Source organism: Acomys minous, assembly GCF_964271855.1.
Source record: "Acomys minous genome assembly, chromosome: 11".
Lineage (NCBI taxonomy): Eukaryota > Metazoa > Chordata > Mammalia > Rodentia > Muridae > Acomys > Acomys minous.
This window is the reverse complement of record NC_140492.1, coordinates 112,480,102-112,489,940: the sequence shown is the minus strand read 5'-3', so window position 1 is coordinate 112,489,940 and position 9,839 is coordinate 112,480,102. Positions and strand designations below refer to the sequence as shown.

The window sequence follows — 9,839 nt, the reverse complement described above, 5'->3', positions numbered from 1 at the left end:
ACAGCCAAGGCTCCACAGAGAACCCCTGTCTCAAATAACCAAAATATAAATTAATTAATTTAGTTAAATAAATATTTAAAACATTAATTATAAAAGAAGAAATAAAGGGTATGTTCCTTCTAGGCCACTGGCATTAACCATCTTTCTAAATTTGGCTTCCCATCCAATAATTTTCTTTTAATTTTCCCTTACCAATAAAAAAATAAATAAATTCAAGGTAGATTTTTAAAACGTTTCCCCAAACTCACTTGCCCCAAAGTGAGTAGAAGAGTTTTTGCCAATGAAATACAGAAGCAACTCTATGAAGAGGGATTCTGTAAAGGATATTTTTAATACTAATGTTTAATTAAGGGAAAATATGTTTAAAATGTTTTTCCCTTTTTTGTCCTTGCCCTGAGTCTGGATTTGATCCCTAATATGGAGCTTAAGAAGAGAACAATAAGAACAAACACCATGTATTAATATGGCAGACCAAGAGAAGAGGAGGACTCTGGATCTCCGGGGACATTCTCGAAAAGTGACATTAGATTCTTTCTCTGAGTTCCACGCAAAGCTGGAAGCACCCCCCCACCCCCTTTGTTTACCCACGGAAGTCCAGGTGTAGGTTACACAGAGCAAGGCAAAGCCTTGGCCGGTAGACTATGCAAACTATAAACCAAGGAAATCTGCTGCCGGAATCCCTTCTAGTTTGTTTGCCTACCAGGAACAACAGCGTGAATGTATTGGCCTTCCTTACGGTGGCATCAGCTGTGTGGACTCCCGGGCCACTTCTCTCCATGCACGAGGAGGCCTGGGACTGCAGGATGAGAAAACAGTTGACAGCAGAAGCCGGGAGCCATGACGGTACGAGCAACAGGAGGAGAGACGCAACCTCCTGCTTTGGGCTGAGGAGAACTTCATGGGTAACTCGTAAGTTAACAAGTGTTACTCTTTCTCTCTGACAGTCCCTCCAACCTGAAAATGGCATCGTCCCCGTCTCTGAATCTAGATGAGTCTGTTGAAAAGGCATTCATGACATCAGGGACAGATCTTTCACACGATCTGTACAAATAAACAGCCTAGTAGGATCTGGCTTCATTTGTTTTCCTTACTACTATTAATCCCAACGATAAGCCCAAAATGAGAAAAGGGAAGAAGCCAATGGCACACTTATCACTGTGGAGGGGCTGGGCATGTGGTGCTCTTGTAGGGTACTTGAAGGCCTAGGCTCCTTCCCCAACACTGGATAAAACTAGATTCAGTGGTAACATTTTGAAGACTAAAAATATAATCAGTGTTCTAGAAAGTGCATTAAATTTTCTCTCTCTCTGGCACGCACGCACACACACACGCACACACACACACACACACACATACACACATACACACACACACACACACACACACACACACATAGAGTATTAAAGTTGAAGAAGTTATGTAGAATGGCTACAGAAAGGGACTGAGATTCCTAATGTGGTTTGGATTAGATGTAAAACTTTCCAAGATTTTTTTTAAAGATAAAAAAGAGGGGGGAAGGGGAGAGGGAGGGATGGAAGGAAAGAAGGAAGGAAGGAAGGAAGGAAGGAAGGAAGGAAGAAAGAAAGAAAGAAAGAAAGAAAGAAAGAAAGAAAGAAAGGAGAGAGAGAGGCTCTGGTTCTGGAGACAGCATGGAACAACCCTTCCACCGCCTGGAGTATGCGGCAAAACATCTTGACGTTGCTTCAGATCCACCTGAGTCCTTTGGAGCAACAAATGGGAAATCACAGCTCTATCAACAAGCACCAACTTGATATTTCCAAGGCTTGTTTTCTTTTTTCCTTTCCACGACTCAGACGGGTTTTTGAAAGCCTTAGCAGAATGGCTAGACTCGGTAATCCACATAAGCAGCTGCTGCAATGTGATCTCTTTCTAACATGATAGCGTTGAGCTGGCTTGGGGAGTGTTGGGAACATTTTAACTTCTCTGCTTAAAGGTTCTTATGGGTAGGGACTCCTAGCCCCCGCACATGGAGGGTCTGCACTGAGAGTCACCCCTGATATCAAACCAGGCTTGAAATGAAAGGCAGATGGGGTTTAAAGGGGCTTTAAAGACTAATTCTATATGCTTTATTGAAAAATGTTTATTTCATTACTTTTTATTTCTTTAAATTTAAGAACATTCTACTTTCTGAATCTCAGAGGCTTTACCTCATGGCTTTTTAGCATATTGCCGGCGAGGACGGGCACCACGGAAGAAGCAAAGATGCCTACGGTAAGTTCCCAAGCTTCGAAATCAACCACCAGCATTTGGACCACAGCTCAGCCACATCCCAGCTGCATGCGCTCAAGCAGAACATCCTATATCTACCTCCAGAGTCATTGTGTGTTAAATCAGGGTGTCACTGTGCCCAAGTGATAGAGCTAGAAACAATTAATATGGTCCCCATCCACCATTCACATAATGCTTTGGGGGGGTGGATCTTAAAACACAATTACTCTTAACACCTTGTTAGACCAACTGTGCTGCATGCTTCATTTATTGATTGCTGCCAAGACAGTTAGGGACAAGGGAAACTTTGGGACTGAGACGTTGGGAGCATCTGAAGGCATTTACTTTCATAGGGAGTGGGAGCCTTCCAAGGGCAGTGATGACCCCTAGTTATAGGTGAGGCATGTTGGGTGTCTCCTGCCTACGTGACTGACATCTGTGGCCATCTGTGGATGAGAGGTACAGGGCTTGCTGTAGTACTAGTACCACTGAGGGATTCCTGCTTTTCCCTCTGGTTGGAGACTTGCTAGGAACAGAGAGGTGATTTGAGTGCCATGGTTTGAGCAGGATCTCATTCTAAACTAGAAGACACCCGTTGCTGACAGACGGATCACGGTCTCAGGAACGTGACGCACAGAAGTGTCACCAACGTTGTAAAGCAACAGCTACACCATTTGCATAGCTTAAGATGGTCGATGCTAAGTGCTATGAGCCCTTGTCCTGAGCCACTCTGACTACAGGGGGTTAACAATGGATGCTACAATGAGCCATGCAGGTCAGCTTGCTCTTTTCACTTTTAGCTGTAGGACATATCAGCCATGATTTTGTCCCTGGCTCAGAACTGTGCTTCTCTGTGAGAATCACCTTCATGCATCATATGTCTGCTGAAATTAGGGTCCCCTTTTCCCACTCTTCCCATGGCCAAGCTCTGGCCAGATTAGCTGGAGCCTTTGGTGTCCCCCACCCCCCGCTCCCCACTGCCACTTATCTCTCTATCTTCCCGACTCAGCTTCCTGTGCTTCTTGACAGCGTTCCTGAAGACATGTCTTTCTCGGAATCCGTTCTCAAGGAACCCAGCCTTACACTGATTTATGTTCACCTTTGCCATCTAAGTTCTGACTCAAAGCCTCTGGGTCACGTTTAACATGGAGACACTTCACCCCTCGTCACGGGATGACTGTGGTCTACGTGAACGTGGCGCCTCATTCAGCCCCCTTCACTGCAAGAACACACTTCTAACTTGTGGCCGTTTCTTCCCACAGGAGGTGTAGCTTCTTCCCCACCACAAAATGGAGAGGAGTGAAAATATTTTTTTTTTCTTCTTGACATTTGGATCAACTCAAAAAAAAAAAAAAAGGCTTGTTGAGTGCCTCTGTTAGAAGCACCCTGTGTTCACTTGGCGAAGTCTACGTCTGCCTTGCCTCTGGCCTTCCACAGCAGGCAGACACACCCACACATCCAGGGACCCAGTGCAGATAGAGCCAGGATGTGGGTGCCCCAGGCTTGTTTGCTGCCACCCTTCTGGAACCTTCTCCATATTAATTCCTCATCACCTCTCTCTGGCCCTAACCCCACCTACTGCTCTTACTGCCAGTAGAATCCAGCCTCTGGCCATGAGTTACCACAGGATAAAGACTTTCCCAGACAAGCTGGGTTTGGCTTGCTTCTTGCTCCAAAGCCTCCACACTGACTTTCAGTGAAATCCAGTCCTTCTTCTCCCACCTTTAGGACACTGATCCCACACTGAGCGGCTTAGCTGGTGTCTTAAGCAAGCTAGCTTGGACAGGAGCTTAAAGCAAGATGGTAGACGTTATCTTCTCATTCTGTGCCTACATGGACCCCACTCCCAAAAGAACATGGATGGCACAAATTGGAGTCCATGGGCTATTACATTTTTTAAAAGGAGGACACAAAGTTAAGAAGGCATGGGCAGGGAGGTAGCGGTGGACCTGAAAGGAGTTAAGGAGAAGAATTGAGGGTAAATATGACTCATATATAGTCTATGAGATTCTCAAAGGACTAATGCAAACAATTCAAGGAAGGGGGTGGAATAAATAAAATGGACCAGTCAAGAAAAAAGACAAAGAACGACATCTATAGCCGTTCCCAGCTTTGCTTCACCCACATGACTTGAGTTGACAGTAGCAGAACATGATTCAGAAGAACAAGGAGATGTGCCCCCCAGAACACCTGTTACTAAAATGACATGAAGTGTCTGCCTGTGCATCTAATGCCTGCATCCTTTGCGCCTGATTACCTTGTTGAGCCCCTACAGCAGGCAGGGCAAAAGGGGCTACTGACTTCTGGACAGAGGAGAGGAAGGTACGAAAGCGTAGACTTTGCGATCATTAGCCAGCAGAACAGCCTGAAGGGGTAGCTCACCAAAGAGGCTTCCCGCAGAGCCGAAGATAGAACGTAAGATCTGCAGGCCAAGTGAGAACCATGCCAAGAGAGTGAAGACAAAGCCAGAGGCCAGCTAATAGGATTAACTGCAATATCTGAAAGGTAAGTTTTAAGGAAAGAAGGGTTTATATGTTGGCTCATAGTTGGAAAGGGCAGTTATCCTGGCAAGGAACGTAGAGTGGCCAGAGCAGCTCACAACTGTAGCAGCATAAACAGGAGGTGCCTGCATCTGGAAATTAAAGACCTAGACCAAAAAAAAAAAAAAAAAAAAAAAAAACAGGGTTGGGCTATAAACCCCAAATTTCATTCTTTTAACCATAACTCTGACAGGGAAGCCCTGTGTTCAAGGGGTTCCACGACCTCCCAAGACAGCAGCAGCAGCTGAAGATCAAAAGTTTAAACATATTAGCCTGGCAGGACCACCTCCCATGCAGATTCTAACATAGTGCCAGACTGGGTGGAAAGTCTGAAGTGAAATAAAGTCATGAAACAAAACAGGAGGCCTTCCCGGTTTCTGCTTTATGGTTTGGCCACCTCCAACAAACACTGGGTTCTGATTTTAATATTTTCACTTAGAGCCTATTTCTTTGACCGCAGAAAAGTCCCCCACCAAGCAAGTGTCTGTAGAGTGTGCCCGTTCACAAATGTGACATCTATAAAACACGTCATCCCAAGGCTCAGGGACCATCAAAGAAGAAGGGAGTGGAAAGCGTATAAGACCTGTAAGCCATGGAGGACCAGTGGGCAGAACAGTGTCTTCTGGCTATGGCAGAACTGCTGGACTCATGAATTCACAGTGCCTTTGGTTACCTGTGCAGGATCAAGCCAGTCAGCACTCCAGTGTGGAGTGGTAAGGGGGACATGAGCCTCTACCCTAACTGAGATGCTATGGACAGTTGATGGATTCTGGGGGAGGGAGAGCCAATTTTCCTTAAAGATGTGGCTCCCAGTAAGCAGACTACACTCCCATGGGTGACCCCACTCCCAAAAGTACATGGATAGCACAAATTGGAGTCCATGGGCTATTACATTTTTTTAAAAGGAGAACACAAAGTTAAGAAGGCATAGGCAGGGAAGTAGCAGTGGACCTGAAAGGAGTTAAGGAGAGGAATTGAGGGTAAATATGATTCATATATAGTCTATGAGATTCTCAAAGGACTAATGTAAACAATTCAAGGAAGGGGGTGGAATAAATAAAATGAATCAGTCAAGAAAAAAGACAAAAATCCTTCATCACCATTGCCTCCAGAACTTCCCTCATTGTTCCTTAAGATTTTCAAAAATTCCCTCCTTCCTCCTCCTCCTACCTGAAAGTCGCTGCAACTGTGCTGCAATGTTCCACCTGACCCTTAGGATCTGTCCTGAGACTCATCTTCCTATGGCAATCTGACTGGGACTCCCTGCATCCTTCCACTGTCTGTCTTAGCAGATGGTCCTGTCTTGAATACCTTGCAATTACTTTCAACTAGACCAGACCCCAGTCAACATATTACTGAGTTTCTCTTAGGTAACCGTGGTGTGGTGTGCCAATTGAATTTCCAGATGCACCAGTTTCAGAACAAACAGTAGGAATTACTGCAAAGTGACACCATGAACTTGTCCTCCCAACTCTCTTAGCCTAGGCCTTCCACAGTGGAGTAATGAATTATCACTTTCTCACTCGTGTTTGGCCACTGGCCTTTCTTGAAGGTGACTTCTTGGGTAGCTTGTCCCTTTTAGTGTTCCTTGCTGTCCCAGCCTTCATCCTGAGGTACCCTGTTACCTTCCAGGCAGACCTCACCCATAATTGAAAGCAGAAATTGTTCCTCACGTGTGCGGTTCTAGGTCTATGGCTCTCGCTTGATGGCACAAGGTCATAGCTCCCAGTCACAGCAAGGATGGCACTCAGCCTTCCACTATGAATAACTAAGTAGAAGTCACCTCTACTCCTTGGGATATAGCCTCCCTAATTAACTGGAGACTCTTGGAATTTCCACCAACTGTAAGTAATCTGGCTGAAATTTGGCTTTTCCACCCAACTCCCTCAATAAACGGGGCAAGCTTCATTTTTGAGCGATCCCATCCTCTACTTACTCTCCTCAAGACATCTGCGCTAAGTTTAGTCTTCCAACCAATCATTTTCTGTCCAGCTGCATAAGCATCTCTTCCCAGCATAGATGATAAAAAAGAAAACCTTGTAAGGTTCTTCTAAAATAAGGAGAAAATAGTATTGCCTTTTTGAGAGTGATTCTAACACAAAAACAGTAGCTGGAAAACACAACCTTGAGGTTAGAACTAATCATCCTTGTTTGAACTGTCCCCAAATATTGGGTTTCATTTCTCTCATAAACCTTGATAATGCCCACTGAGAACTTCCCACATGTCAGCCATTGATCTGTATGCCTATATTGTTTCTCACTGAAATATGGTGTTGGTAGGGGCTTTTTCTAATACCTGTCCTGTCTTCCAAACAATTGGCACAGAGACCTGTTAGGTTTATTAACAAGCTTAAGCACTATAATGGGGCAGATACTCATCTATTCTAACCCAATTATGCTACTCTGGCTACTTCCCAGCCATGTGCCCTTCTGCCTTCCGTCTAGTCTCGCCTTGGCCTCCCACTGTATCTCTCCATCACGGCTCCTCCTCATGGCAACCTTTTCCTCTCTCTCCTTTCTTCTTCTTCCTCTACTTCTGGTCCCTACCTTGACTGGGAATGGACGTCACACTCCTGTTCTCCGTTGCCCAGCAATAGGCTGATCCGCTTCTTTGTGAACCAATCAGAGATGACAGAGAACAGTGTTTACACAACATTGAGACAGGAGATTCTTCATAGAAATGGCAATGCTCTTGTCTGGACGGTAGCCTGATCCCGGGGCGCAGAACTCAGCATCTGCATACCCAGTGCACAGGGCCGTCCCCCCAATGGTTTCTGACCATCACAACTTTAATGAGAACTAAAAGCAGATCTTATTATTTGATAATCTGAAGGATCTAAGGTACATAAAATTCAACAAATTCCCGCACGATCACTGTAATGGTCAGTGTTGTTTGGCATCTTCTCAGACAAGCATCTTAGCATGTCTCATGGGTTTCCCAGACAGGTTTAACTGGGGTGGGGTCCCTGGCTGAATATAAAGGAGAAAGGGAGCTGAGTCAGCATTCTTTGTCCGCCTCCCGGCTGTGCTTGCAACGTGACCTGCCGCTCAAGCTCGGGCCGACGTACCTTCCTAGCCATGACCATCTGCACCCGCAAACTGTGACCCAAAATGAGCCCTTCTTTCCTTAAGTTGATTTGTCTGAGATTTATTGTTTCCTCATGCAACACATCCCATCTGCAGCGTCCCCTCCCTCCACTCTTCCCAGTTCTCCCTCCGCTTCTCCTCTCTGGTATTTTTTTTTTTCCATAGCAAGACAAGAAATGTTTGCCACATCCTGCCAAAAGCGTATATCCCAGCTTTCTCTTTACAGATGGGATACAAAGCACTCATGCCTTGCTGAGATCGAGATGCAGAATTTTAAAACCTTAAACAAGCAACTTTCTAGGAAAAGGACAAACAGGAGAGGCCGGGCCTCAAGCGTACACAGATAGTAGCCAGTGGCGCTTTCTATACGGGCTTGCGCTTAGCAGGTGTGTGGCCAATGTTTGATAGCTGGAAGTTCAATGCACGGGTCTCTGGGCTCCCGTCTGCTACTGGCTATCAACATGTCTTCACTGATGTACTAATTCTCTCAGCTATTTTATGTACTTATTTAAATTTACATGACAAGCTCAAACACTAACTCTTCCCCTGTCTCCAGCAATAGCCTCTATATTAATTTAGGTAGGATGTTGTAGGCTACAGTTAGAACATTCGGCAGCCGATAACAAAAAGCTAATAACGTTTCACCCCCGCATTTTTATAAGAGCCTTGAAAGTGGCATTTCCAATTCAGTCCAGTGGCTCAGCCAGGATGGTCTTCCAGCCCTGTTATCCACCTAACCTTTTTTTTCTTTTTAACTGTTTTTGGTTCAAAGGTCTTGTTGCTTCTTGGTCTTGAAGCAGCTGCCGGTGCTGTGGATATCCGTACCCTTCCTCAGTAGCCACTAAAATGGGACAAAGAAGAAAGACAAAAAGAAAGAGGTTTCTTTCTCTAATGCTCATTTGGAGACCCCCACACGGGCCCTGCCTGCCTTACATGAAGTTAGCAACTACAGACACATCGCTGGCAACGTGGGATGGGCTTTAGCCACTCAGGGGTGGGCTTTGGCCGACTGCCGAAATTACCTTGTAAGGCTTTGACAAAAGCACACGGCAAGTCTGAGAACCCTGGCCCACAGGACTCCGCAGCTGCAACCAGAGCTACTATTTGCTCAGAAGTCAGGCTCCCTTTGGACATCTCTTTTGAATAAATATAGGAAAATATTAAAGTAGGATTTTGGCTAAGTCACCCAATACAATAAACACTGCATTTTAAAGGAGAAATGAAGCCACACAGGAAAAAAATTTACAATGGAATAATACACACATGGGTTACCTGACTTTAAATAGCCAACTCACGCTGTCAGCATGCAGGACCTCAGAATGTTTATAAAGAGGGTTTGTCTAGAATAAACAGTTTTATGTGTCCATCTAGTCTTCGTTTTGCTTGATTTCAAATCCAACATGAGGGAATTTCTTTCGTGGAACCACTGAGAAAAGCTCGGTGGGCCTCTTCAGCTGTTACAAGAGCATGGTAAACTGGTGTTTGGCATAAATCTGATTTAAAAAAAATCTCTGGCCACATATCTGTGGAGATGACTCAGTAAATAAGTGCTTGCCACATGATCATGGAGACCTGGGTTCGAATCCTCGACTACGTGCGAAAATATGCAAGCTCTGTAACCCCGGAGCTCCTAGGTGGAGACGGAAAAAGGAGACAGAGTCTGTGGGAGTTCTTGTGGTAACCAGCCTGCAGCACAACGCAGAAAATCAGACAGGAGGCTCTGCCTCAAGCAAGGCGGAAGAGGAGAACCAAACCCAGTGCCGTTCTCTGACCTGCACATGCACATATTAGGATGTGGAGAAAAATAAAACTGACTACAAGTCCCATCGATCACTTGTCGCGGTGTCTTGCTTCCCTCACTGTTGTCACTTGGGACACTGTGCCACATACGAGGTCATTGTCACCTTTGAGGAGGAGAAGGGTGTCCCCAGCCAAAGCCAGCGCTACTATTACATGTATGAACTAGGCTGTCTTGGATCCTCC

General features: G+C 45.4%; 1 long non-coding RNA gene across 1 annotated transcript; it reads left to right on the top strand.

The window, feature by feature from the left end:
* The first annotated feature begins 568 nt into the window (after positions 1-568).
* On the top strand, positions 569-9,552 carry LOC311609312. Its single transcript, XR_014783348.1, has 4 exons — positions 569-909; positions 2,136-2,232; positions 3,492-4,734; positions 8,629-9,552. It is a non-coding gene; the product is annotated as an uncharacterized lncRNA (long non-coding RNA).
* Positions 9,553-9,839: the final 287 nt, after the last annotated feature.